The sequence below is a fragment of the Anomalospiza imberbis genome, chromosome 4 (genome assembly GCF_031753505.1).
Source record: "Anomalospiza imberbis isolate Cuckoo-Finch-1a 21T00152 chromosome 4, ASM3175350v1, whole genome shotgun sequence".
In the NCBI taxonomy this organism is placed as follows: domain Eukaryota; kingdom Metazoa; phylum Chordata; class Aves; order Passeriformes; family Viduidae; genus Anomalospiza; species Anomalospiza imberbis.
This window is the reverse complement of record NC_089684.1, coordinates 51,271,171-51,298,523: the sequence shown is the minus strand read 5'-3', so window position 1 is coordinate 51,298,523 and position 27,353 is coordinate 51,271,171. Positions and strand designations below refer to the sequence as shown.

General features: G+C 44.1%; 2 long non-coding RNA genes across 16 annotated transcripts; one reads left to right on the top strand and one right to left on the bottom strand.

The window, feature by feature from the left end:
- Positions 1-479: 479 nt before the first annotated feature.
- On the top strand, positions 480-25,070 carry LOC137472943 (uncharacterized). 15 transcript variants are annotated; one of them, XR_010998507.1, is made up of 12 exons: positions 480-534; positions 836-968; positions 1,575-1,765; positions 3,564-3,970; positions 4,077-4,247; positions 4,343-4,474; positions 11,749-12,056; positions 16,107-17,899; positions 19,177-20,066; positions 21,887-21,991; positions 22,383-22,976; positions 24,193-25,068. It is a non-coding gene; the product is annotated as an uncharacterized lncRNA (long non-coding RNA). The 15 variants fall into 15 exon arrangements; XR_010998510.1 differs by having other exon boundaries at positions 21,887-22,573; positions 22,834-22,976; XR_010998515.1 differs by having other exon boundaries at positions 22,834-22,976; positions 24,193-25,067.
- On the bottom strand, positions 21,217-26,723 carry LOC137472944 (uncharacterized). The gene is made up of 2 exons (XR_010998519.1): positions 26,595-26,723; positions 21,217-25,167 (listed from the first exon to the last, which is right to left on the bottom strand). It is a non-coding gene; the product is annotated as an uncharacterized lncRNA (long non-coding RNA).
- Positions 26,724-27,353: the final 630 nt, after the last annotated feature.

Sequence of the window (27,353 nt, the reverse complement as noted above, 5' to 3'; positions counted from 1 at the left end):
TCAGCAGATTTCCTGTGCCTGCTCTTGGTGCAGCCTGTATCCACCTCCTGGCATTCCCTGATGGCATGGCAATTCCTGTTCATTTACTACTTCTTGATTTCTGCTGATGTTTAAGGGTGTTTTGTAGTCTGTGCCAGCCTGTGGAATTCCCTAAGCAGCAGAAAAGGACCTCAAATCCACCCAGACAAACTTTCCCAATAGAAAAAAAGGAATTTCTCTGGAGTGATACCTTAAAAGTGTTTAGTCACAGCATCTTCATTAAGCACAGGTGAGCAGAGCAACTCCACCTTGTAAAACACTCTGGTTTTCTCCCAGGAGCTTTTCTCTCTTCCTCTGCTATATCTGGCCTTCCTCCACCCTCTCCTTTGCTGGTAATTAGATGTCAGACTACAAAGCTATTGTGCACGCTGGGAATCTCCTTCTTTCCTTCTCCTTCTCCTTCTCCTTCTCCTTCTCCTTCTCCTTCTCCTTCTTTCTCCTTCTCCTTCATCTAAAGATTCCTGAATACAGTGTCTGGGGTCAAATGTTTTTGAGGTAAGATATGCAAGGGAGGAAGAGAGTAAAGGTGATGCATCTAAAAGCACCCAGAACACTTAATCTCAAAATGTCCATTTATATGGCATTTGTGACTTTTTTCAAAGATGATGCTGCTAAGTACTTTTTACCAGTAAAATGTGAGTTTATGTGACTCATTTAATGATTTTGATGCTTCAGATGTGTTAACATTTCAGCTTGGACAGGCCTGTTCTTAGTTTATGTCTTTAAAGGTATTTGGGGGAAAGATAGGCAGGTTTAGCTGTTTGTGAATGTCTAAGGACAATGTTCATTAACACAGCATCTGCAATCAGCCACCGTGTTGTGTCTCTGTGATTCTGCAATGCCAGTGTGCCAGAAATACCTGTCAATGTCCTGGAAGGATGACCAGGAAGGGGTACCCCACACAAGGCTGCAACTGAACAAGAACCAAGGTACTTCCTAAGCATGAGCTGTACTCTCTTACAGAGATCAAAGATAATGTGTGGACAGGCAAAAAAACCCCCAAAAACCAAAAAAACAAACTAAAAAAAACCCACCAAAACCCCAAAGAACAAAAAACCAAACAAGAACAAAAATATCTTTGGAAAAATCACCATTCAGGGTCCAATCACCATTGGATTTTCATTCTCCTTTTTTGATGAGGGGAACTCTTTGTGCATGTCCTCTTCAAGCACTGGTGCCTGAGACCATACAGTCAAAGATGCAATGCTGTAAAACCACAGAAAATGGAAAGAAGTTCATCTCAGTAGCTGGGTATTTTTCAGGTGAATAAAAGTATGGCATGAGTGCTTTGTAGAACTGTAATTCTGAAAAAGCTAAACAGCTTTCATTCAGATGCTGAATAAGAAAATAAGAATTTTTAACTTAGCTTTTTTCACCAGTAAAGGGCTGGTGTGCCCCAAGGACAGCGAGCCCAGGGACCAAGAGCAGAGGGAGGAGCACTTGAAAATTTGGCTTCAGTAAACTGTTCCTTAAATTCAATGAGTCATGATTTTTTTTTTCTTTGGTGCATGTGGCTCTCTGTGTATAAACTCCAGCCCGGCCAGAAAAATATCCCTCGGCCATTCGTGAGAGCTAGTAATGGTTTCCTAAGGATTAATTCCTCCTAAAAGATACCGTCTGCATTCCTTTGGAAGATGCCCTCCCACAGGCCCTCTTACAGCGCTGCACTAAAAATAGTGCTCAGAGCTTGGTTGCGACAGCTCCGTGTTGCAATTTTTATGGTTAGGTAGGTGAAGTCTCTTTAATTCAGCCAGCTCAATTCACTTAAATTTGCATGATAATGTGGTTAATTATCCGTGTATTTCAAATGAATAATGATTTCACAAAAAGATAAGAACAGGGTCCTGTTTTTTCTTTTCCTATGTTTTAAAAATGTGCATAGAGTTTGCATAATTAAAATGTATTTTCTCTGGAGTAGAAATTCATATCTATTGTAGGTTGAAGTGCAAGCTGTTCTGCATGCTGGGATGGCATCCTCCTGTGGGATCCATGTGCAGGGATGGCACCTTCCAGCCAATCTATGTGCTAGGATGGAGCCATTCAGGCACTCACTCAGCAGACCTGACTCACCAGTGCCAACCCATGACACATGGTTTGCTGCTATGTCAGTGCTGACCAAAGGAAGTTGCTGGGAATGTGACTCCAGCCTGGTTAATAATCACTGTAAAAGGCAGTGCAGAACGAGCTGCCACCCAGCTCCTCAATTGCTTTGCTGTGGGGTGGCCGCAGTGCTTGGGAAGGGCAGCAGTCTGCCCAGAGAGCAGCCCCTTCCTCTTTATCTCTTAGATGAAGTGCCTGGTGGCAAAGGGCACTTCCTCCTGGGCTGCTGCCATCAGGAAACTTGGTTGGTCTTGCTGGCACTTTTAGTCCCTGACCTTTCCCTGTGATTTGTGCAGCTGCACATGTCAGGGCAGGCTGGAGTTCCTGGATGGAAGTGAGTGCCTGTGATGGGGATGATGTGGGCAGCACCAGGTCACTGTGGATGTTCAGCTCTTGCATAATCACACACCCCTGGAGCAGGACACTGCCCTGGAGAGGCCCAGAATCCTTCCTGGCCCAAGGAATGATAAACACTGGGGCTATTTTTTCACCCACTTTACTCTACATCTCTTTTTTCATGAATTAACTCAGTTTTTCAGAAAGTGTAAGGTACTCTGTCTCTTCTGGGTGAGAAAAGAAGCATCTTCTTTCCATTTTAAAAAAGACCTCGTATAAATGGGGTTGTGCCCCTGCTTTTCTGTTATCTGGCTTGGTTTGAAGCCCTCTCCTTATTCTCTCTCCAAAATACAGACAAGGTGGCCAAGGGTTGGGAATCACTCCCTGTGCCTGTGTGGGAGGAGGGGGGTGCCTAGTTCAGATGCCAGGTAGTTGGTTAATGAGATGAATGACATTGGGGAACTGAAACTACAGCCTTTGAAAAGGAAAGGATCATCTCTGCTGCTCCCTTTACGCTGTTGACTTCATTTGCTCTTGCATGAATGGTTACTCGGCTGGCGTGTGGTTGGGTAAAAAATATTTATTGGCCCTTTGAGAGGAGGAATCTCAACACAGTGACAGAAGGAAATTGTGAGGGGGGGGTCAAGATGCATCCCCTCCCTGGCAGAGGGAAAGGATGCTCCCACTGGGACCTGAGCAGTGCACAGCGCCCCAATGTATCTGAGACATGTGAATCTCCAAGTCTGCTGGTGTTTGAACCAATGTTAATTAAACTATTTTAATGAGGATGTTTTGAGAGCTGTGAGTTAGTCTGTGCATGCCCTTCGTGAAATATTAAACATCTCTGCCCTTTCAGCAGCGTCCTCCTCCCCAGAAGGTCTTCCTGCAAATGGATTTTGACACTCCTGATAATTTTGGAGCTAAGAAACCCAGAGAAAAAACCTTCTACAAAAATCTTAATGTGTTCTTTGATGTAGCAGTCCAAGGAGCACATGCCAGAAAATATTTTGCTCGTTTCAGTTCATCCTCTGGTTGTTTGTTGTTATTTCAACAGTTCATCCTCTGCTTGTTTGTTATTTATATTTCAGGCGCGACAACAAGCAGCTGATTAACTCATTAGGCACGAGCATCAAAGCACAGGGTGAGAGCACAAAATCTGCTCCTGTATCCTCCAGCCACTCCCCACAGCTGGAGGGTTCTGCAGGGCCTGACTGAGGTACAAAAGCTATCTCAGTTACTCGTGGACAGCAGTGTGCCCTGTCTTTCTCAAGCCCTGTGTTTCTCAAGCTGTCCCCACACTGAGGGACTGTGGCTGTGCCAGAGCATCTCAGGCTCTGCCCAAGGGGACAGCCCAAGCTCCAGATTTTGTGTTCATTATCCAGCAGGTAGAGGTAGCCTGACAGTGGGGAAAGTCCCCTGTGAACCACAGTCATGGGACAGTGAGGAAAAGTGCTGAGTGGTGCTGCTCCAGGCTGAAAGGCCACTTGGTGGACAGGTGATACAGAGAGCACACACACAGATTTTGAAGGTTGCTCCTAACTATCAAACTCACCAGAGTTGCAGGAGCAACTGAAACTGATAATGTTGACTTTCTCTTGCAGGTTCAGCTCAGGTGGAATTATGCTCAAGGCAGTAGTTTGCACCGGGGTGCTGCTGCCTTGGGTTGAAGGCTTACCAAGGTGTTTTGTCCCCTGAGTGATGCCCTCTGCAGCAGTGTGGCTGTCACCCAGCCTTGAAAAGACCAGCGATGCCCCAGATCTTGCTGGTGGAGGGTAAGGTAATCTGTCTATTATCTGTGTACACCTGCAGCCCATCAGAAGCAGAGGATTAGCAAATTGGTTGTTGCAGTCATACTTAAATCTTGCAGACCCAGCTACCTGTCTATGCAAGCCCTACAGATATGGCACAGGAGCACAGCAAGGCCATGGCCTCCCAGAAGCCTCCCAGGAACCTTCCTGTACAGGAGACGTCCAAGAGATCATCAGTAGCTCCCTATCAGGTACCCAGTGTATCTTTTCTTTCACAACTCTTTTCACTTCTACCCTGAGATCATGGCCTCTGGCCCACCCTCCACTTCCAACACACATCTCTGTTTTCACCCCACCAGTTTCTGCCTCCTCCTTGTTTGTACCCCTTGACCAAATGCCTTGACCCCAGGTGTGTGAAGTAAATGAACCAAGCTGGCTCTGCCATGGGCTTCACCAAATCTTATTCTGGCTTTAAAGCCTCGTAAAACGTCAATCACCCTTTAGATGTTCAGTACCCCACCCACAACAACTGTGGTTCACCTGACCACCTTGACCTCCTCCTCTAAGGGAATCCCCACAGTCCCATGAGGCTTGAATGCAGTCCAACACCATCTTGCAGCTACACACACAGGAGAACAGTCAGTATTTATTTGCAATATTGAGTCCCAGTCCATTATGCATGGCACTGCCCCACAGGGAAAAATCAGATTTTGCACCTGCAGAGCTAAGAAAAGGACTCATAGATTAGGTCTTTGTTATCCTACAGCACAAACTTTGCGAGGAGGCTGCTCACACTGGCAGCATTGTACAGTCAAAGCTGATCCTGGAAAACTATTCAGAAAGTTGATGGGTCTGTAACATAACCAATGGCAAAATGAAGGAGAGGAGCCTGGCAGGATTGAAATATTTTTACATGGCTCAATCTCCAGAATCCCAGCCCTGGCAGTGGTGCCATTACTGTTCTTCAAGGAACTCCTCTCTCCTGCAGCCCAACCAGACTGTGATTCATTTTGCACTGAGCAAAAAAATCAAAATCTGAGGCCCTCTGTTTTACACATTTGCCATACAAACACTGTTTGCAAAGACCAGTGTGCATTTGCACAACCACCATGGGCACTGTTAGCACCTGAAACCATCTCCTAACAGGATGCTCCAGGGAAGGAGGAGTAAGGAGGCATAATCCCAAAATGAAGTCATGCGAGGAAATGGTTATTTTTTTTTCCTTTTACATAAGGAGCTGCCACAGTGCTGCTGAGAAGTAGATATCCAACAGCCAGCCGCAGGCAGTGTGAGATGACAGATACATGTTTAAATAATGTCTTCATTCCAGTTCAGCTGAAAAAATAATTATTGAATTTGGGTCTTAAGCCAAGAAGTACCTTTGTATCTGAGAGCTCATTGATTAAAATAACTTGTGCTTTCAGCTGGGTTCTAAGAGAGATACTACATTACTCCTCACACAGAGTATTAAAATAATATCTGTACTTGGGAGGACAGAGGAATTTAGAGAGTGACCTCAGTGTTTCTTTAGATTTGAAGAATTTCACCCAGCCTAGAGAAGCTTCTACTTTTAAACTCAGGGATTTCTGCTAGAACAGGAAGTCTCTCTTGCATTGTTACCCAGCAAAATGAGCTCTGGATTATATTTAGCTCCATTCATTCAGCACAATGAAAAGTAAGACTCCAGCCAATTTCCTTAAGCAAGTTTATTAATAAGCACTAGCTATTTGGTGGCTGGTCATTTCTAGGTGGCTGGGGAACATGACATGCAGCAAAACTTCCCTCCCTCCTCTGAACAAGGTTCCTAGTGGAGTAGACAACTTGAAGCACTTTATAACCGGTGCTGAGTACCTGTGCAAGCCTGGCAGCCTGAACATTGTCCTAGGTACACCTTCCAGTCCTGCCCTGGTCACTCTTGCTTGGCTCATGCTTCACTGGAGCTTCATCAAGGGCAGTTGAGCAGCTTTTAAGCTTGAGCTAAATAACCTTTCAGGGGCTCCTGACTACAGGCTTGAGGCAGCTGTGTGTGAGACCACCGACCCCCATGGCTGCAGCTGCTGAGCTGGAGGAAGCCACGCTCACTGCAGGTACAGCAATCGCAACAAAGACTCCCAGCACAGGGGAGCATGTGCTGCAGCCACACACAAGTTGGGAGCCTGGGTCAGCCAGTGGCCTGCCCATAAATTCGGGTTTCATCCATTGCTTTCTGTGCATCTAAACACATTTTGCTAGGGATGTGTCCCTGCTGAGGGTTAGAAAACAACTTGAAGTGTTTTAAAACTTGACAAACTTCATGACCTTAAACATTTAATCTGTATTGTTTGCTCTCACTTGATTTCAAAGTATCTGTCATGTGTTTAGGGTGGGCTGAGCTCAAATTATCTCCTGCCTGTGCTCAATTTAGGTGATGTGACTTGAAGTTCGGGCTTGCCCTAAAGGAGTGAGGTCCTTACCATCCACCTCCATTTGCAGTCATCAAGGGAGAGGTTTGGAGCTGAGTGTGCCTGTAACACTTCCAGTAGTGGGATATACTTTCCTTGAGGTCTCAAGCAAAATTCAGGCTATATAGTGCCTTGGCTTTTGCTTGGTCAGGAAAAACTAGTTGCTTTCCTCCTACTGTGGGTGCTGATGGAGGAATGGGTGGAGGTGATCTCTGTGCTTCTGCAAAAGCAAAATACAGCCATCGTTGGCCGTCTTCTCCAGGTCTAGAGCCATGGTAGGATGCATTCACAGGCTATGGGTGAAAGGGATGAGAGGACCCAGGAAGCAGCATGTGTTAACCACAAACCATCACTGTTGGGGGTCAAATATAAAGGAAGGAGCATTGCTAATCTAACTTTTCCCTACAGACTAGAGATATCCATGTACAAGAAAACAATTTTCTGCTACTCTGGAACTCAAACACCAGTCCTGTGAGGGTGGTAGTCAGCATGGTCATGGGTCCTTTACTGGAACAGCTGAGCCAGTTGTTCCCTCAGTGCGCACCTTGCCTCTCTCAGTGCCCATCATGTCAGCAGTCATGGCACTGAGACTTCCCAAAGCTCAGCAGTTTGCACCTTTCTGCCTGCAAACTCTGGCATCACTGCAAAGGACGTGTTTCAGCCCAATCTGAAAGATTTCAGCCAAAAGGACTTAATTTTTCCTAAGAACAGTCGAGACTTTGTGCCATCAGAGCATGGCACCTTCAAAACAGGTACAAAGGAGGTAGGCAAGGCCACCTAAACCACCTAACCTATATTAGCAAGCTATAAAAGTAATAAAATGTTAAACCACAGAATTTCTTCAAATTCTAGCCATTTGTATGTGTATGGTTGGCAGTGCTGTGTTATTCCTGCCAAGCACTCAATTAGCACTTGAGTTAATAAGATGTTTTAATGGCTGTTAAATTAATCTCTGACATTAAACAGAAATCTCTGAAATTAAACTCTGACACTGCTTTCCAGTGTTTTCCAAGGAAAGATATTCTTTCAAACCAGTTCCTATGTTATCATTGCCACTAATTATTTGTGTTTATTCTCTTTACTACGCTTATTTGATTTCATTTGAAATTAGATGCAGTGATAGGGGATGAGATTTGGTGTTTTTCTCCAGTGGCCTGAATAGATGAGGATTAGAGCTCCAGAGCTCTGAGAAAATGAGTCTTCATAAACATTTGTTCAAATAGAAATACAGAGCCTTTTTTAGGACCGTCACAGCCCCTTTGATTTGCTCTTGCAAGTTTGTTCACAGAAAGCTTTGCTAAAAAATCCAATATTGCTAAGAGAGATGAAAATATATACTAGCCCAGGAATACCTATAAAAATGCTTGGGTTGACCTGTGCCATGACTGGGGTTTTTTTTTTTTGGTGGTCTGCCAGTGATTCAGGCACAAAAACACACAATATTTTGGGGCTTAGCTTATCTGCCACTTAAAACAGCTAATGTACTATAAATAGAAGGACAACATCAAGTAAAAGCAATAGACAATATATCCCAAAAACCCAGAGGCTTAGAATTGTTTCATCCTGAAAAATTAAAAGAACAAAAGAAAACACAATCGTAGGCAGTTGACAGCTCTGCCCTGGCTGGAGCACTGAGAATGATGTTCTTCCAACCCAGCTGGGAGTGGGATTGGTACATGGTTGGGTTTTGTAGGTCTTAGTCTGTGATATCTCCCTGGCTTCATTCAAACTGATGCTTCTGCTGTGAGTGGAATAGCCTAGGGCTGGAGCTGTGCTGAGATAAATGAAAAGCTTTCAAAAATTATGTCATGTGCTGAATGTGCCAGCCTGTCGTGTAATAATAGCTAAAACTTTCTGTAATTAAAACAAGTAGCTAGTTATGGTGTCTGACTATGATCAAAGCTCTTTTGTCTGCTTTGGCAGTTGGCACATGTGAAAGATTTTGGCCTACATGGAAAATACTGTTGTGGTTTTTCTCTTAGTTTTAAATGGCAAGACGCATACATCTTGGATTATCCCTAAACTGAAAGAAAACAGTAACGGGAAACACCAGAGTGTGCATGACGTAAAATGTCTACGATTTCTGGCAGAAGCAGCTCCTGCACCCAGCCATGGTGCCTTTGGAATGCTTGACCCATTGCTGTGATGCAAATGGTCAAAAAATGTAATTTTATGTTTTTGCAGAGATGGGAACAGAGCTCTTGAGAACATTCCCAAATATCCTGCACTGCCTTTTAAAATAGGAGTTGCTTTTGCATAACAAATATTTGTCTGAATTGTGACAAACCAGTTGTCTCCCATTCAAGGATTTTTGTTTTCATTACTTGATTGTAGTTGTTTTGAGACATTTTACGGACAAAAGGTACCTTTCTGTTCACAAGAGAAACCATCATTATTTTTCCATATTCATATCTGGTATCTTTATTATTAAAAAATGGCCTGAATAAGTAAATCAAGAAAACTGTTTTTGCTCTCAAATTCATCTTTATCTTGAAAAAAAAAAAAACAAAAACAACCAAACTAGAATTCCTTTTGCAGAATTCCAGAATTCCTTTTGCATCTCTGAAAATATCTACTACTCCTTAGAAAGTCTCTGGGAGGATAAATATTAAGTAGTTTTACAAAAAAAACCCACAGATGTGAACTGATTGGTTGAAGAATGTCAGCCATTAATAGACTGTTTTAAACATTATATTAAGCAACAAAACATCATCTGAGGGATGGGTAAAGCAGAGTACTTCTGAGCATCTGGATTTTTTAATCTCTTCTTCTGAAGTTCTGAGGTAGGTTTGGTGAAGATTTGCTTTTCCCACATCATGCGTGTAATTCCTGTAGTTTCAGATTATGTCCTGTGAACGCTGTGGGCCAAAGATGAATATTTCCCTAAATTCAGCTGTGTTTGATGTGGATTGTCTTCTTATCTTGGTCATGGCTGAATGAATTGGTTCTACCTTCAAGTGTCACTCTGCAAGCAAGTGTGCCCAAACCCTGCTGCTGGCTGACCCGTGACTTTTCCACCTTTGCTGCTTTTCAGAGGTGACAGGAAATCATCATTACTTCTTATTTGGGTATTTGGCCAATAAACTGATTTTCAGTCTCTTGTGCCACCTCTGCTTCAGAGGGCAGGACTTCACTGTGAATGCTCACAGTCCACCTCTTCAGGCTGTGTAGTCCTTGGAGCAGCTCACACTCCATGGCTGGTGCTTTTGGACTAGACTGCAGAGCATGCAGGACCCACTAGTCCCCACTGCCAAATCCTGCTGGCCTCTGTGAGGATCTCCAGCAGTTTGTATCTTGGTGATGTCCCATGTCAGACTGCACCTTCTCTGCTTGTAATCTTGTACTGTCTACAGAATGACCCATTTTCATCTCCTCTTGGGTGTGTGACAATTGCTTTTCTGGTATATGAGGAGCACACGCTTCACAAGCACAGCGAGTCATCCAGGATGCTCATGTGGGCATTTCAGTAGCACAAGATCTGTGGTCAGTACAGAAACAAACCTTCAGCTCAAACATGCTGAACCACAGCACCGTGCAGGCTGCAGGCAAAGGTGTCATTAACATATCCAGGGATGTTGCCTCCAGGTGACTACAGACAGTATTACCATCATGTGCAATCACAGGCAACGTGCTGTGACATTCCCTCATCCCTGACTGGAAGCTGTTGACCTATGGAGCTTTCCTATTAGATTAATTTATCCACAGCTCACCTTCAGTGAATGCTTTTAATTGACAACCTGACTGATATACCTCTCACGGAAGATGAACAATGACCATCTTGTAGACTGGTTTTGTTTTTGACCTGCAAACATTTAGAAAGAAACATATTTACTGCAGATGTCAATACAGAAGATTGGAGCCTGCTGTCCTCAAAAAGGACATGCCAAAGGCTATGTCCGGACCTGTTTTTGCTCCCGTGCTTGGTCTGATTGCCTGAATGTGGCCACCTTGGTCCTATTACCAGGATTTCTGTCCCTGTTTCTAAGAGCTTTGTGGAATGCCACCTCCCTTTGCTGCTTTTCCTGTGCAGAGCTCTGGATCCAGGCTCATCCCCAGCTCTCATGCCAGCCAGCTAGCTCTCACTGTTAGGACATGCTTATTCCCTTCTGCAAAGGAACTTTTCATCAAGAGCAGGGAGCAACAAGAAACATCTACCTGGCCCTATGCGCCCGACTTCCAGTTGAGGATCTCACATGCTAAGAGTGAAAGACTTTGGTCTCTGCTGTAGCTCAGTCAGGGTCCATGTGCAGCCTCAAATGGATGGAGCATTGGTATTTTTACATTCCTCCACCTGGGATCTCATAAATGGTGATGGATATTATCCCTTTGTCTCTATTACAGGCAAGAAGGAAGGCTCCCTCACGAAAATTCCCATCATACTGGGCGTTTGTCTACTCATTGTGCGAATGTGCATGTTGAATATTCACATTATCTCTAACCTTGTTTACCATAACCAGCCTCTTTTTGCATACATCAGGCTTCTGTGGAGTTCTCTTGAGTCCTCAGGGATTCATTCCACTTAATGATAAAACAAAAGATCTGCATTGCTGCTATTGTAGCTTCAAGTGTTTCTCAATAGTGTATTGTCTCACACCAGGACATGGTTAAGTAGGATGGGAACTGTATTTCAAAATGGGCATGAGAAAACTAGATGTAATTTGCATGGCTGCACAAGGTACAGGAATCCACTGTGTAGTCTGTCACTTTCTCAAGCTGAGAAACTCTAGAAGAGAAAAGTTCCCAGAAAACCAAAAGCTAAACCAATGTTGCTATTTTACACAATTTAAATTCTTATATAGAGACAGGGTTACTCAGTTCAAGAGGACAGGACTAGGGAGATGGTCTCTTTGTGATGGTAACTGGATTTTTCCAGATACTAGTTTCTCTATTGATTCTTACTTTTCTTGCTGGAGTGCAGCATGTATACTTTTTTTCATTGGTGTTTGCATGTGTAAAATGTAGACATATGTGAGTACATACATATGTGTTTATATGTACATACACACACAAGGCCTGGGAGACCTGCCTATGTCTGCACAAATTCTATTTGAATTCTAAAGACTTCTATTAACTTTAACTTTCAGGGTTGATTAATGACTGTTTCACAGCAGATGAATGATCCCAGCTTTAACTCAAGGCATCGAGGACCATCAACACTGTCCTTAGAGCTCTTGGGGTTTCACACAACATTTCTACTTCAAAAGAAAAGAACAGAAACCTCCAAAACTGAAAGACATAAAGAGACAAGATCCTACTGCAAGAAGGTACAGACAGCACTCCAAAACTGAAAAAAACTCTTTCCAGAACCAGAAGATTGTCTACGTGCTGTTTCTTGAAGGACGCTGATCCAAACATGAAAGGACTCAAGAAGCACTAAGGACTCCCAGAAAGGGTAAGACCTTCAGGTATTTATTGTCTTTCAGAGGTGTTTTTATTATTTTCTGAACTTTCAGAGTATAAAACAAAGGTGGCTTTAGTATGTTGCTCTGCAAAACCTTCATGTACATTGATCTACCCCATGAGTTCCCAGGAGGGTGAAACTGGAAGAATCCAGATCTTGGAAAAGACATTGGCTCAGCTAGAGCTGCTGGTAACATCCACAGCCCGAGTTTAGACGGACCAGCAGTAAAGGACCCAGAAAACAAAGGATTTCTGAAACGAGTTTAAACAAAACCAGATGTAGAACATTAGAGGAATATATATTTAAATAAAAGCTTAATCTTTAAACCTCAAGAGCATACTCCTCTGGCAGTCAGTGAACTGAATGCAATATAAAACCCCCAGGTAATACAAGGAACATGAGCAACTCCCGCAGGGAGGGATCCTGAGGTGTTTTGCAAGTAAATGGATACAGAGAAGACTAATAATTATCAGTTTGCAGTGAACTGGGGTCTCATCCTCTGGAAATCCCTGCAGAGAAGAATGAAGTAGGTTTCCCAGATGAATATGAAGTACTGCTGGTTTGATATTCCCTTCCTTCTGGGCATTAATAATTTGGAAGTCTTCTACCAGCTTTTTCAGTAAATCCTTCCTCTACTACTCATGTCATTCAATCTCTCCTGCTCCTTAGCTGAGCATGGTCCTACTTGCCTGCAAAATCACTAAGTCCTCAGTGTGGCTCAGCAGGCATTAGTTATACTTCAGGAATTTCTCCTTTAAATTTTTTGATCAAAATAATATACTTTTCCCAGATAATGGACAAATGATGGGTCGGTGGCACAAGGACCTGTAATGAATGTGGTAGCAAATGCTAGGCAGGTGCTGTGATCTGTGTTAGCTCCTTACAGAAAAAGCAGAGTAAGGAGGACTGGCCGTGTCCTTCCACCTCTGCCTTCCACAGCAGCTGCACTGTGGCATCTCTCCAGCTTCTGGCAAAACAACTCCCACCCGGACAATTGTGAATGTTTCATGTGGTCGGAGAGCACTGGAGAGACAGGCCAGAAATTCAGCCTGTTAAGCTAAACCCAACAAATAGGAAATTATCTGCATATAAATATAGTTTATGCTTTTCCACTTGAAAGGAAATCCCCTTATCAGCTCAGTCTCAGTTGAAAACAACTATGGCACTGTGGGCTGAGCCAAGAGCCCTTGCTGAGAGGAATGGGTGGCCTGCCCTGGCAACTGAATCCATGGCTTTACAGCCCTTTGGGGAAGGAGTTTTCCCATATTTTGTAAAATAAGTTGCCAGAGAGAGCTGTTGAAGGGGAAAGTGGAGCATGGAAATAGCACGTGGCTGTTCTGCTCAGCCTGATACTGGCAACTGATGCAAAAGTAAGGGAAGGACATGTGAAGCTGGTACAGATTTTTTTGGTTAAATGCCATTTTTCTTTTCCCTTTTAAGTAGACTGCTGTCCTGCTGCCACTGAAATCAATGAAAATGTTGCTATTAAATTTCAAGAAAGTAAGAATCATTACAAACTTCCTTGTCTGAATCTTCAAATCTTAGTCCTTCCTCTGTTCTTCCTTTCAATGTATTTTGGTCTTAAAATGCTCTTAAAGCTCATGAAGTCCTATATATCTGAAGACTATGTACAGGTGGGATAAAGCATTTTATTTATTAAAAAACACAAACTGAACAAAACCAAACTGAAGTTCCCTGATGCAATAGTACAAAGCTATCTTAAAAATGAGAACAAACTAGCAACAAAACCTCTGAAACCACCCCAAGGAGTACAGGATGGCATGAAGCCCTGGTTCAGTGCTCAGAAATTCAGCACAGCCACATACAGAAGTAGTTCTCCGTGTATTTATCAGGAACACAGCAACCCCTGAAATTTATCCTAAGTTACTGCCAGGGAATAAACATTTCTCCATGTTACTGGTGGCCAGAAAAGTGGGGTTTTTACCCCAGAAGTGCAGTGATGTGGCTGATAACAGATAATTTGGCAACACACACACTAGTGGTCTCAATGTGTGTCTCATACATGGTTTGAAATGTAAATTTTCTCTGCAGCCAGCCTGATCCAAGGCATGGGAACAGCAAGTGGCACCTTTCACTCCTGGAGCTGCTGAACCACCTCCTCCCTGCAGGCTGCACAGGCAAAGGGCAGGATTTGCTGCTCACAGAGTGCCCACCAGCCCTGTCAGGGCTGGTTTTATGAGCAGCTGTGGTGAGTCCCTCTGTTTTTCTGGGATGACTCTTCATAGTGATCCCGAAGTCCCCACACTGGAGCAGTGCAGGAGGGAAGGAGCAACGACTGAATGGTACTGGAAGGAAAAAATGAGCTTGACAGCACGTTCAGAATTCCTTTCAGCCTATGCTGGAGTTATGAGCAGCACCAAGGGAGCCTTTCACAACAACAGGAGCTGGTTCTCAGCTTTCATTGGGGAGCCACAGCCCAACAGCACCACCGGCCTCAGGCAAGGATCTGCCTCCTGGTAAGAACAAGGTTTGCATGGCATTCTCAGCATCCCTGGTCCCTTTCAAATCCTCTGGTCTGGGAAAAGCATTGCTCTTCCATCCCTATGCTGCCCCAACAATGAGAATTTGTTTTTCCCAGTTGAAGCAGGGAGCATCCCACCACATGAGCCCAAAGAAACAATTTTTATATATCTGTTTTCCACTGAAACAGCATCATCTTCCTGATGGCGTGGGGTCAGTTAAAGTTCTCAAGCTGTGCTGTGGAGGTTTTCTCCACAAAAGCGGGGGTGTTAACCATGGTGGCATGGCACAGCTCCAGCTCCGCTCGCACCACTCGGCTCTCCCGCTGCTCTGGCAGCCGGGGCAGCGCACCCCGCACTGTTTAAACAGCTGCCTCGTTTCATCTGGGAGGTGGCTGCCCTTCAGTCCTGGGAGAAGAGCTCATCTTCTGGATAGTTTGCATAACAATTAACATTTGTCAACTGAGATCTGCCTGGTGAAAGATCACTATTTACAAGTGAGTCTTTGGAGTCTGCAATACTTCTTGAACCATAAAAAACTAAGCTGAGAGTGGGGAGCCTGAAGGTGGGCTGGTTTCACACGGCAGGTTTAAGGAAGAGTTCCTTTTGCATTCAGCTCAGAGGTAGAAAAGCAGAGCTGCTATGAAAGGGGGGATTCTTTAGCTCTTACAGATTTCATTCAGTTCCAATGAAATAAATACATCCGCCTTAAACAATTGAAAGAGGTATTTACTGCCTGTGGTTTAACAACTGTACTAAGTCAAAAGGACCAGTCAACTAGAGCCTTATAATTCTTTTCTAAAGAGAGGATGAGAGAAAAGAATGAGACGACAATGCAGTATTTATAATAAAGATGAAATGAGTGGAACTCAATGGCGCCAGCAACCCTGGAGCTCCTGCTGCTTGGGCTAATGCATTTTGCATTAGCACGTCTGTATATCTGGCACTGGAAGGTCCTGCACATGCTTTTACAAAATAGCAGCATTCTTACAGCAGCAGCAGCATTTCTTCCAAGCACCACCACTGATAGGTGCAGCTGGGATGGGCAGCCCCTGCAGCTGGGTGAATCAGCAGGAAGTTTGCAGGTGACTGAGTCCTGTTTTCCACTTGCCTGAGACCTGTTTTCCACTTGCCTTCCTGCAGCCAGGTTGCTTTTTTACCTGCTCACTTCTGCACGTTGCCAATTGGTTACACTGTGACTCCCTGATAGAGCACTCTCTTGAATAGGGGTGGATGTAAGGGCAGCTGTCCCTGCCTGGGAGCTGGGGGCTCACAAAGGCAAGATCCCTGACTTCTCAAGTTATACTGGGGGGCTACTGGGCACACAGACATCATGTTGAACATAGAAAATTACATCTGTAAGTAGGTTTGCTCTGCATAGGCTAAATAAATAACATCTGTGTTACAAGAACCCCCATGTGATCTCAATCCCATACTACTCCATTACTCCATCAGCTAATCTTGTATTTGCCTTGGAAGCAATACAAAATCCTCAAAGGAATTAATAGCCAGAAACTGCAGATCACTCGAGCAATTTATTTTTCATTCTTTCCCCCAACAGACTGGAGAGATACGTGTCTCTCTTCTTCCTGAAACCTGGATTTGAAAAGATCTGTGTTACCTCATCTTCTCATAACCTTGCAGAACAACAGCATTAGCAGTAATGAGCAAAGCACAGCAGCACCTCAGGACAAACCCTGGGACAAATGGAAAGACCACCTGGGTGCAATGTTCTAAGAAGCAGATAGCAAATGGTACCTTCTTTTTATAACTATTACATTAGAAAGGATAAATTCAGCACTTCAGGGTTTTCTCTAGGTTTTTGACATATACAAATAATTTCTTGTTCTAATAAATAAGTGATACCAGAATGTATTCAGTAATACTTAAAATCTGGACCTTGGCTGTTTGTTTTTCTTTCTGTCTAAGCCTCTCTTACATGAGCTTACCTCTGCACAGAAGCAGCACAGAAGTCTGTGGGGAAATGAAAAATAGTGCTAGAGGCTGCCAAAAAGTGTGGGAACAAGTCAATGATGAGTGAGGAAGGCAGAAGGAAATGAATTTATGAAGCTGTTGTCCTGATTTCTCTATGCTTGAATCCATCTAAGAACAGGACTTCTTTCCAAAAATATAGCTACTCTCAGCCTTTGACCCCCAAATGCTGGAGCAGCAGGTCTGGGGTAGCAGCTATGAGCCCTGGCACCTTGATCCCAGCATCAAACCTTGTGTTCGTGGACAAATTACTTTTGCCTTAAATTTTCAGCAACATCTTTTGTTTTCAGTAGCATGTTTTGGTGTTAAACTCTACAAAATCTGCTCTATCTTGACCTGCTATATGGAAAATATTTCTGAGAGCTATGGGATGTTGTTCAGTTACCATAGCAAAATGCCCAGAACTTCTCTGGCAGTGCTAAGTCCAAGCCAAGCTGCTTTTCACTGCCAACCTGCTCCCACATCATGGTGACTTCACCCAAACTGGAGGGTGAAAGCAAACCAACACCTACCTTTGTTTTAAGACAACCCTGGTTAGAGTGTCTTGCAGTGTGTTACCTAAACCAAGGCAGGCAGAGACTTTTGGAGAGGAGGATGGGACCCCAACAGAAGCTGGAGCTGTGGAAAGCAATTAGGAAAAAGGCCTTTAAATACCACAGGTGGGCAATAGCTCAGCACCAGGAATCCAGACCCAAAGGGTTGGTCTCCAGAGCAGGCAGAGGCCCCAGGTTGTGACTCCCCACATTTAGGCTGTTGAGTCTGGTCAGAATATGGCTTGGATCTGGAGGTGAGGTCTGGACTGAGGTTTTGACTTGACTTATTGCTATTCATAAGAGTTCCCGGAGGCAAATGTCTTATGCTGAGTAACCTCCTCAGGTTTCCAGTCTGCACTGGTGTCCATGAGGAACGTGAAGTATTTAGCAGCTCAGTCATCAGCTGCTTCCAGGAGGATGTGCTGCTGGCCTGGCTCCACAAGTTCCCTGGGGATGGGCTGAGCTTTAACTTTGCAAAGTGTTTTAGAGAAACATTGGACACCCTGGGGCTGCAGAAAGCACACATTGGGGCAGAGTCCTGCACTTCCTCATACAGAAAAGCCAAAATGTGAAATTGGTGCTAAAGGAAGAAGCTCTTGGAGCCAGTTCTGGGTTCTCAGGAAAGAGGAAAGCCCTAACACATCCCTGGTACTATTTTCTAAAGGGATGCATTTCAACTTTTTTTTTTCAGGTATCAGTGCTTTTTTTACCATCTCCTGCATTATTACATCTTTTCCTTCTTTCCAGTGTAACCACTGTCTCAGAGAGTTTGAGCTGCTGCTCAGCCAGGACTGGAGAAATGGCCACAGAGACATACAGTTTGTGACAGGTAATTCTGATTTATGCCACTTGGTGCTATCACACAGGGCTTTGAAAACAACGTGTCCCAGTGCAGCCACATGTATTTTCCTGTCTGCTGCTCTGTGAAGCCTGGAACAGCTTAAGGCTTTTTATGTATCCTACTCTGCCTGGAGCAGAGTATCCTGCTAATGCTAAAAGGCATTTTGACAACCTGCATTCAGTATTCTCCTTCCTGCAGGGGATCTCAGCAGCAAAATTGTCCGAGTCACTTGTCCAGGCTGAGTAGATATGGCTACAGACTGTGCTGAGGGAGTTGTGTTTTCCCACCTCTGGTTTACTGGGGGAGAAGGGGCAGCTGGTTTCTTTCAGGTGGTGCCTGGAGCAGAAGCAACTGACCTGGGAGTGAAAAGCCTAAGGTGTCACTTGCTGTTCCCTCAGCTTGAAGAACAGTAACTCATTGCTTTAGTAAAGAACCAGTCCCAAATAATGCCCTGGCCTCATGATGGGAGTGCAGGAATCCCAGTGGTGTGATAGATCTGGCACTGCCCGCAGAAATGGTCCATGTGGATCCCACCAGGGAACAGACATTGTGCAGGAAGAGAAGTCTCAGAAATGCAGCTCCCTGGGAGATTAGAGAATCACCCAAGACAGCATTTTGAAGATAGCCTGGAAGAGCAAGAATGGTGGGAACTGCATGACCAAGATCCTGGGAATGGGGCAAAAAGAGGGGAAAGGATGGGTACAAGAAGACTCCTGCAAGGAGACCCAGAGTGAGGCTTCTGCATCCCCCTGCTTGCTGTCCAACATGGCTGTGAGCAGCTGTACCTCAGCTGTGAGCATGGCAGGGGAGTGCCATGCTGACTCCAGGCACTGCTGTGCTCTTGGGGTGTTGCCCACTCTATGAAGTGGCTTTGGCAAGGCAGCAGATGCCAGATCCTCAATCCTGAGTGCAGAGGCAGGGACTCTGCCCTCCCGAGCATGCTGCACATGATGGCATCCAACCATCAGGGCACACATTTAGCTGTAGATAGGTGCCAGATGTAAGGGCAGCCCCAGGAGGGAGGCTCCCTGCTTTAGGGTAGGTCACCATGTTACCTGATTTGTCTCTTTCTGTGGTTTTGATAGTTTTGCACATATTTCCATTGTGCTGTGCTTTGCTTTTGCAGTCACGTGCCAAGAACAGTCAGGATACATAAAAACAGGAAAGATATTTAATCTTAGGGTCATGAGAATGACACTTGACTTAGCAAAGCTACTCATCTAGTTGCTTTTCTTCTAATATACTTGGTTTTTTTTTTTTTTCAGTACTGACAGTGTTACGAGCATCTGGATTTCAGCCACAGCACCGGATATGAAGTTTCAGACAAGTGATGGGTCAAGGTACATCCTGAGAGGACTACGGTAAACTAACAAATTATACCATCTCAGAAAAGCTCAGGACTTGCTCTTGATATCTTTCCATCAATTTTGTCTTTTGTCTTGAAATACATTCTAGAGTCTCTTAAGCAAACTGGTGTGTTTTTGTTCATTGCACAATTTTCTTCAGCTAGTGAATATTTATTCCCCTATTGGATCAAATAATTAGAATAATGCAAATAGACCCAAATAACAGTTGCAAATTAAATTATGCCCAAGTACTTTACAATAAACAGATCAAGAAAAATACATCATTTTAACATCTGAATTCTTTGTATAAGCAGAATCAAGGGGCAGAAGACCAAAAGGAATGTTAAAAGTTGCAATAACCCTAAATCCTGGGTCGTGGAATTTGAGCTCTGCCATTGGAAAACTATTGCATGTTGCACACGCTGTGCTTTAAAAATGGAAGTTCAGCCCAATCCTGGGCTGAACTTTGCAGTGGTGCCTCTCCTTTAGAAATGCTTTCACTATCATTAAAGGGGGATCACCCTTGCACAGCTCTCCCCACTTTGGCAGTGGACCAAAATACCAGCTTGCTTCTGGCATGAACAGGGAATGGCCCTGTCCCACTGAAATCTGAAAATGCCACTTTGCATCATCAGACCACATGGAGCTTTCCCAAAGCTGCTTTGCAGGTGAGGAGCAGAAACCCCTTGTTTCAAACTCCTGCATTATCAGAAAACTTCTAGAGTTTCTCTGGCATTCATCACACCTCCACAATCTGTCCAGCTGAGTGAGAACGCCCTGCAGCGGGATCGGGTTTTATCCGGCACCAGGTACACTGATAACCCTCCCTAATCAGTCGCTGATCTCTGCCCGGTGAAAGCAGTGCCTGTAGTATTTCTGCTGAAGCTATTTTTAAATGACAGTGTGATATTTTGTTTTCTTTTGCTTATTTGTCAATGAAGAACTGGCTGTGCTGTGCGTCTGCTCTGACAAGAACCTTCCGGTTATTTTTCAGTCCATTCCAGCTGGGATGGAGGCTGGGCTGGATAAAGTGCTGTCTGCAGACAGGGTAAGCCCTCCAGGGAGCAGTGACCCTACAGCCCTCTGCCTGTTGGGGTCCCCTGGGTCCAGCAATGGGAAAAGCCTTCTAGGTTTCTTCGAACTCTAGTCCTGATGCTGCTTTAGGCTGGCTTTCACAATTAGAGTTATTTTATGTTTAGCTGAGTTGCTACATGCATGAATGTTGAGGTTTTGTTTGGTTTGGGTTTGTTTTTTCTGTCACTTTAATAGCACTAGGTTTTCAAGGAATTACATTTTTAGGTTTAGGTTCTGAATGGCCTCAGAGAATGAGCACCTAAAAATTGAAAATTAAAAACTGCCATGTCCAAATGGCATCACTGCATGGAGATTTCATCACATCACACATTTCATCTCATCAAATGGCTTTCCCAAATGGAGATGTAACAAGTTCTACCTCTTCATCCAATAACCTGGACATCACTGCATGTTTCACAGATCATTTCTCTCAAAAATGCATTATAGGTTGGCATTAGCCACTTTCCATCCCTTTGGTTTCTTCTGTATGAAGGAAATATAAAATTGCTGCTGGAATTTTGCTGATTCCCAAGCCCTCCATCCTTAAGCACTGCTGGATGGCAGTTGTGCCACAGCTGTATACCAAGGTTTTCTAACCCATAAAATTCAGACACAAATGGCTCACAGAAGGTAAAACCCTACTGAGAAATACAGGTTGTCTATGAGTGTGTGGCTATCAGATAAAAACATGCCTAACTAAGTCCTAGAAAATTACATTCGCTGGTTTTGGGTTCTCTGTTTATACGTGGGCCCAAGATTTCTGTTTAATCCTAGGGATTCATAAGGATTCATTCCATCATCTTCCCTTACTTATAACATGTTCAACACTCGTTTCCTACAGAGCTAATCCCACAGACTTCATCAAGATTTCTGCTCAGGTAATTCATTCCAATCTAAGAAAAGGTGTTTTGACCCAGTAGAGACCAAGTTTTTGGAGGGGACCCAGTCCCTGGGATCAGTCCTCGGAGCAGAACTACATCTTTGCTAAAGTTTGCTGCCCTGATCCAGCAGATTCAACAGTTGGGGCAAGAGGGAGAATTCCATCCCTTCTTAACCTGGGCTATGCCAATTCCCACCAGCTACTGAAACTGGTTTTTACATTGCAGAGTCCAGTAGAACTGGACTGAAACCAGTATGCTTTTGTTTTTCCCATTGAGAATCTTACTGATACTCTAAAATCTCCCAAATTTTCTAGTTTGTAATACAGAAGCCCTTGGGAAGACCAGATATGGCCTGATTGGTTAGATTTTAGAGATATTTGGACCCTAATAATTTCTGCTGCTTTTAGTTAAGATCCCTGAGGCAACAATAACGGAAGCTGTAAAAATATGTCCCTTATTCATCATGGCTTTACGTCAGAGGTTTGCTGCTCTAATCATTAACTAGCCTGCTGCATTATCTATGGAAATTGCTTGGTAATATTTATGAAATGTGACCTTTGTTAATTCAATGTTACGAAGTGTTGGATTCATTCTGTTTGCAAGTGGAACAGATTTCCAAATCACTCTGCAATTAGTACAGTTTGATCTAACCAGGCTATCTCTGCATGGGGTAGGCTTCTACTGAAACAGCAGGATCGCTGTCAGAAATGAAATGTGTTTTCCGTACGGCTGAAAGTACGGCTGTGACACCTGCTTGCACTACATCATCTTTGGCAAAGGTAAGTGCTGAATGAATATTCACAATAAGGGAAAACAGTAACCAGACTTGGAAAGATTTTTGTTGTGAGAAATACCTCAATTGACAAAAATAAAAACGTTTGTGGCCAAAAATGATTGCTTTGTATACTAGTGTAAAGGGAAACAAAAGGAAAATGGAACAATATTAGGCTGAGATGGGCATGATTACCCATTCCACAATGGATACAGATAAAGGAATTGCAAGAAACAACAGGAAAATTCAGGAACCTCATGGAGTCGAGATGCTTTGCTGCATAATTCTCTAATCCACTCCCAAGGCCACCATTAGGCACAGACAGTAAGTCCTTCCCTACTTAAAAAGTCCACATTCCTGATCCACCCAATGCTACCACAAATTTCTGATTCTCACAGTCAAACAGAACAACCTGCAGTGCCTCAGCCTATGGGGTGTTTTGAAGGAACAAAGTTTCACTGGAGCAACAAATGTGCCGGACAAGCACCACGCAGTGAAGCCATGTGGCACCCTTCAGCAGCAGATCGCTAGGAATGTGTAATATCTGCAGCATTAATGTCGTATTCTTCCATTTCCTGAGCTCCACATGGTCAGTGTCCATTTTCAATACTTTCAGTGCTTACTCCAGCTGGGACTGTCTCATGTGACGTCCACACTGGGAACAAGCTGAGCATTTCCCTGTCTCTGCATTAGTCCCCTTGTCCACTAGAGATGTACAAAATTAGGGCTTGGTTTGATAAGCCAAGTTAAGCTCTGATGAAATCTCTATGCAGATGTGTAAAATATACCAGTGTGGCCGTGTGTTTTATTTTCCTCTAGCATGAGAGCTGACTGTGCTTTCCTTTGTAGGAAACAAGCATCCTCTTGATTAAAGCAGGAGCTGGAGAGCCACAGAAACACCACCCTCATGTTCTGCTCCCAGTGTGGAAAGAGAAAGAGAGGTTGGGACAGATTTGGGACAGGACAGGCAGCAGGTCCTCATCCAGGACAAGGTAGTGCACCTGCCCTGCAGACAGCATGGCTCTACCAGGCCAAGGCTTCTTCTCAGGAGGAAGGTGCTCAGGTTCTCACAACAGTCCTGCCTTTCAAACTGGTGTTTTAACACATCTTTTCCTATCTATGAACTGGTAACCATATGTAATTTGATAATAACCATGAGTAATTTGATGTCAAAGCATAACCATGAGTAATTTGATGTCAAAGCAGCAGCACAGGTTGCAGAAAACTCAGCCCATACCCTGCTCCAGTCAATCCTCCAAGCCTGCACACTGCCTGCAAGCCTGGCCAGCAGTGCTTGATGAACCTACCCTCTTCCTTTGCCCTTGACAATGTGCCAGAGGACAGAAGAGCTGCTAAGGAAACAAATGTTGCCTGTGAATGACATGGGCTTCTTGGCATCTGGCTGACAATTGTGGCACTCATTGCCAGAACTCACCAGAATCAGGGATCCCTTCTTCCTCCATGTCACTCTGCTGTTTCCCAAGGAAAAAGAATACAGATATTTGAACAAGGAAATAGCAAGCAAGAAGCTAGAGACCTGTACAGGTTATTATGATCTGGGAAGTGGGGGAAAAAGGGCCCTCTAAGTGCTGGTACCATGAGCTGCAGCATTCCCTGCTTGCAGCAGTGGGCTCTGACAGGCTGCACTCACCACCAGCCCACCTACTCTACAGGTTCAGTTCTTTGGATGCCCTTCCCATTTCCCAGAATTGTTACTGAATGTGGGAAAATTTGGAAAGGGTTAAATCATGTGGTCTGAAGCAACTGGCAAGAAGGAGAAGATTTGAGAGTGAACATGTGAAACCAGGGAGAAGGGGAACAAGCAGCTGTACTGATGGGATGAACTCAGCCTCTCCAGGTGTCCCAGGAACACAAACATGACAGCCAATGGACAGGCAGTGACTGTGGCACTCAGAAATGAGGGAGCAACAGCACAGGCATAGCAGCTCTCTGGCTTCTTGCTGGGGCTCCATTACATGCACTTATTGCAGTTGCATGGGCCCACGGTGCAGAATGGATGAAGTCCTGGTTATCCCACAGCTCTGAGGCAGGAACAGATCCAAGGAAAGAGGGAGGCTGGGAGAGAAGTGATCTGGCCAAAAACATCTCCAGGGTCCTGCTGGAGAGCAGTGCTAGAGCCAGGTTCCTCCCCACTGAGCTGAGCAAGTTCCTCTCTGCAACAATCAACGCAATGTTTTCTCTTCTCAGAATCATGGATTGCTCCATCAGACAAAAGATTTTCCTCCTGCTGGGTCCTTCCTCAAATATGGGGCTCTCTTTACCATCCGCTGCTGTTCTGTTTCAGCAAAAACATGAGTTCTGTGAGCACACCCCTCATCTTTGTAATGTTTATGACATCCCAATGTGAAAACCCCATTTGGTTTCAGGTCTCCTCTTTGCCTGTTTTTTCCAACCACTTCAGCATTTTTGCGCTTCTGAAAGTTTAGGAGTTTCTATGTTTTTGCATAATTTGCACATGAAAGATGTGGTTTATCTACTTGTTTCCTGTGAAACACAAAGGGCTGAGAGACTGGGGGAGTGTGTGGGTTGGGGTGGGGTGTGTAGATAAGACTCCTAGAGAGTACAAGAGTGAGTGTGCAGTATGAGGAGAGATTTTCTGCTGGGCCCACTGGCATAAAGTGAGGACTGCAGCCACATTTGTCGGTGGAAATGGACTTCTTGTTCGTGAAAATGACTTCTGGGAAGTACCCCTCACTCCCAATGTGATCTGCTGCAGTTTGTTGTCACTGCAGCTCTCAGGCTGCAGAGCAGTGGCCATGGCAGTCCTTCTTTCTTGCCAAGGGGCACTGAAGTGCTGGCCAAGCACTCTCTCCTCCAACATGTCACCAACATCAGTGACATTTTCTGCTGCGCAAATTCTTTCCCACTTTGCAATGTTTGCCACAGAAGGGTTTTGTTGACTAGGAGGTGCTTTGAACAGCTTGACAAGGAAGGGGCACAGCATGTGAGGGATGGTCTGTCCATGAAAGTATGGGCAGCACTCATGGAGAGTTTGGTGCTCCCCATCCAAGCTGCCCTTTCCCATCCAGTGTCAGCCCTGACGTGGGTTGGGACTGCTGGGCTGGGGGAATAGCTCAGGGAGAGCAGGAGGAAGGCATGCTGTAATTCAGCAGTGCTCATTTTTACAACCAGCTTTCCGTCTTCCAGAACAAGGCAAATTTCCTGTATGAAAATGTTTTCAGTTGAATATATCATAAAAAGTAATAATAGATATTTCAAGATGTAAACAGTAGCTCTTTTCCTCTAACAACAACAACAAAAAAGGGGCAATTACAGCCTTTGCATGTTGTGTAGCTGTTTACTAACATGTAACATAACTCTAGGGATCAAAAGTGGGGGAAAGAAACTGGATTAAAGGAAATATGGATTTTTTTTTTAACTGAAAGTGTTCTCCATAAAACTATTATGCTGAGAGGATGACTAATGTAACCAGTGTGTGTTTTGAAGCATGTCATTAACACTTTTTATGCTTTCTGAACACACAAAGAGAAACCCCAGGAGAGAATTAATTTACAAATCTGATTAAGCATAGTGCCTAAGTGGCAAAAAGCATCATACAATAAATAGTAGACTCCACAGGTAAGCAAAGCTTTAAAAAATGAAACAAACACACTCTACAAAGAGCCCAGATGTTGGATAGTTTAGATGGCTAGTTTTAGATTTTGGATAGTTTAATGTGTGTTTGATTAGATGTCAAAGGTACAGACAATGAAAACAGAGGTCACACTGAGGCAATAGTACTGACCTCTTTTTCCTTAAGCCATCATACTGCCTGTCTAGTGAAAAACATGTATCTGAATTTGGAAAGCAAAGGCAAGGATGCAAACAGAAGAGTGAGACCAAAGATAAGGATTTTCTACCTGCTGTCAAAAAAGATTTATAGATACTTTCTGTGTGGTTGTGTCAGTCTTTGCTCATGCACAGTATAGTGTGGTTTGTGTCAGTGTTTCAGAACTGAGCAGTACTATTGCTCAGCAATCTGAGGTTACCTCTCTTCAGGAGCTTTCTGAGTTCACAGGAGTTGGGATGCTAATTCAAATACTTTGTAGCTGTAGATGAGGGGTGTCTGCAAACTCCAGACAGATGGTTATTAGAAGTTACAGGTTTAAGTCTCATCAGTACACCTCTGAATGAATATTGCACCTTATATTTTTAAATAGAAGAAAATACTACTAGTGGTCTTCTCACCTCCTGGGTAACTGCCAATATACTTACCAGTTTTAAACAACCCTCAACATTTCATTCAAAAACAGAGAGGTGACAGAGTGACTTGGTGTAAGTTAGACTTTCCCATATGAGGGAGTGAGTGGTGAAATGCCCTGTCCCAATACTGCTGTGCAATTGTCTGGTACAGGTCCTACCATCCTCAGCACATTTGAAAAGGTGAAAAAAGTAAAAATCCATACCTGTGTTACCCTGGTCTCAGTGAACAGGAGCACTATTTTGTGATGAAAGCCCTGAACTGGATGAGAGATATCCAAGTTACTACAGGTATCTCATTCCTCCAGTAGTGAGACCCAGGGATTTTTCTGTGTTTCTACTTCCCTCTGCATAGGGAGGTTGTTATATTCATAACAACTTTCTCATACCTTTATCTGTTTTCTCTGTGTTGACTGTAGGGTCTTCAGATTGAGCAAAGCTCTTTTGCTGTGTGTAGATTATCTAGAGCAGTTTCCTGTAGATACCATGAGACCAGCAACAATCCAGAAGAGGTAAAAGAGCTGCCAGTGTCCTGAGAAGGTAGAAAAAGGAGAATCCATTAAGTAATACCCTGAAACTTCTTTTCTGTGGGCTGATAAAACACACATTCACTTACACAATGCAGATGCTGTCAGAGAAGCAGCAAGTCATGTCCCTGGTGTTGAGACTGTGCTGTAACTGTGGGGAGTCCAACACCTTGGACGGGGCTCAGGCAGAGAATCTGTGTCACACGAAAGGAGAGGAATGGAAACAGCGTGAAACCATCGACAACAAAGGAAGGCGAACAAAATCAGGACAGAAGGGATCAGAGACATAGAGCCAAGTACAAGGTAAAAAAATAGACCTGTGGAAAGCTGGACGGAAAACAAATAAACCAAGTAAGTTAAATTCTCCATCCTGCCCCCCATTTTCTTCCATCTCACTAGCACCTTGTTACTGAAATTTTCTCTCAATCAACACAAAGAGTGGGGCACTCTACATGACACTAGAAGGGTAAACATCTGCCTGAGATTAAATCATAGAATCATAGAATATCCTGAGTTGAGAGGGGCCCACAAGGATCATCAAAGTCCAACTCCTGGGCCTGCAAAGGACACTCCAAGAGTCACACCATGGGCCTGAGAGTGTTGTCCAAATGCTTGTTGAGC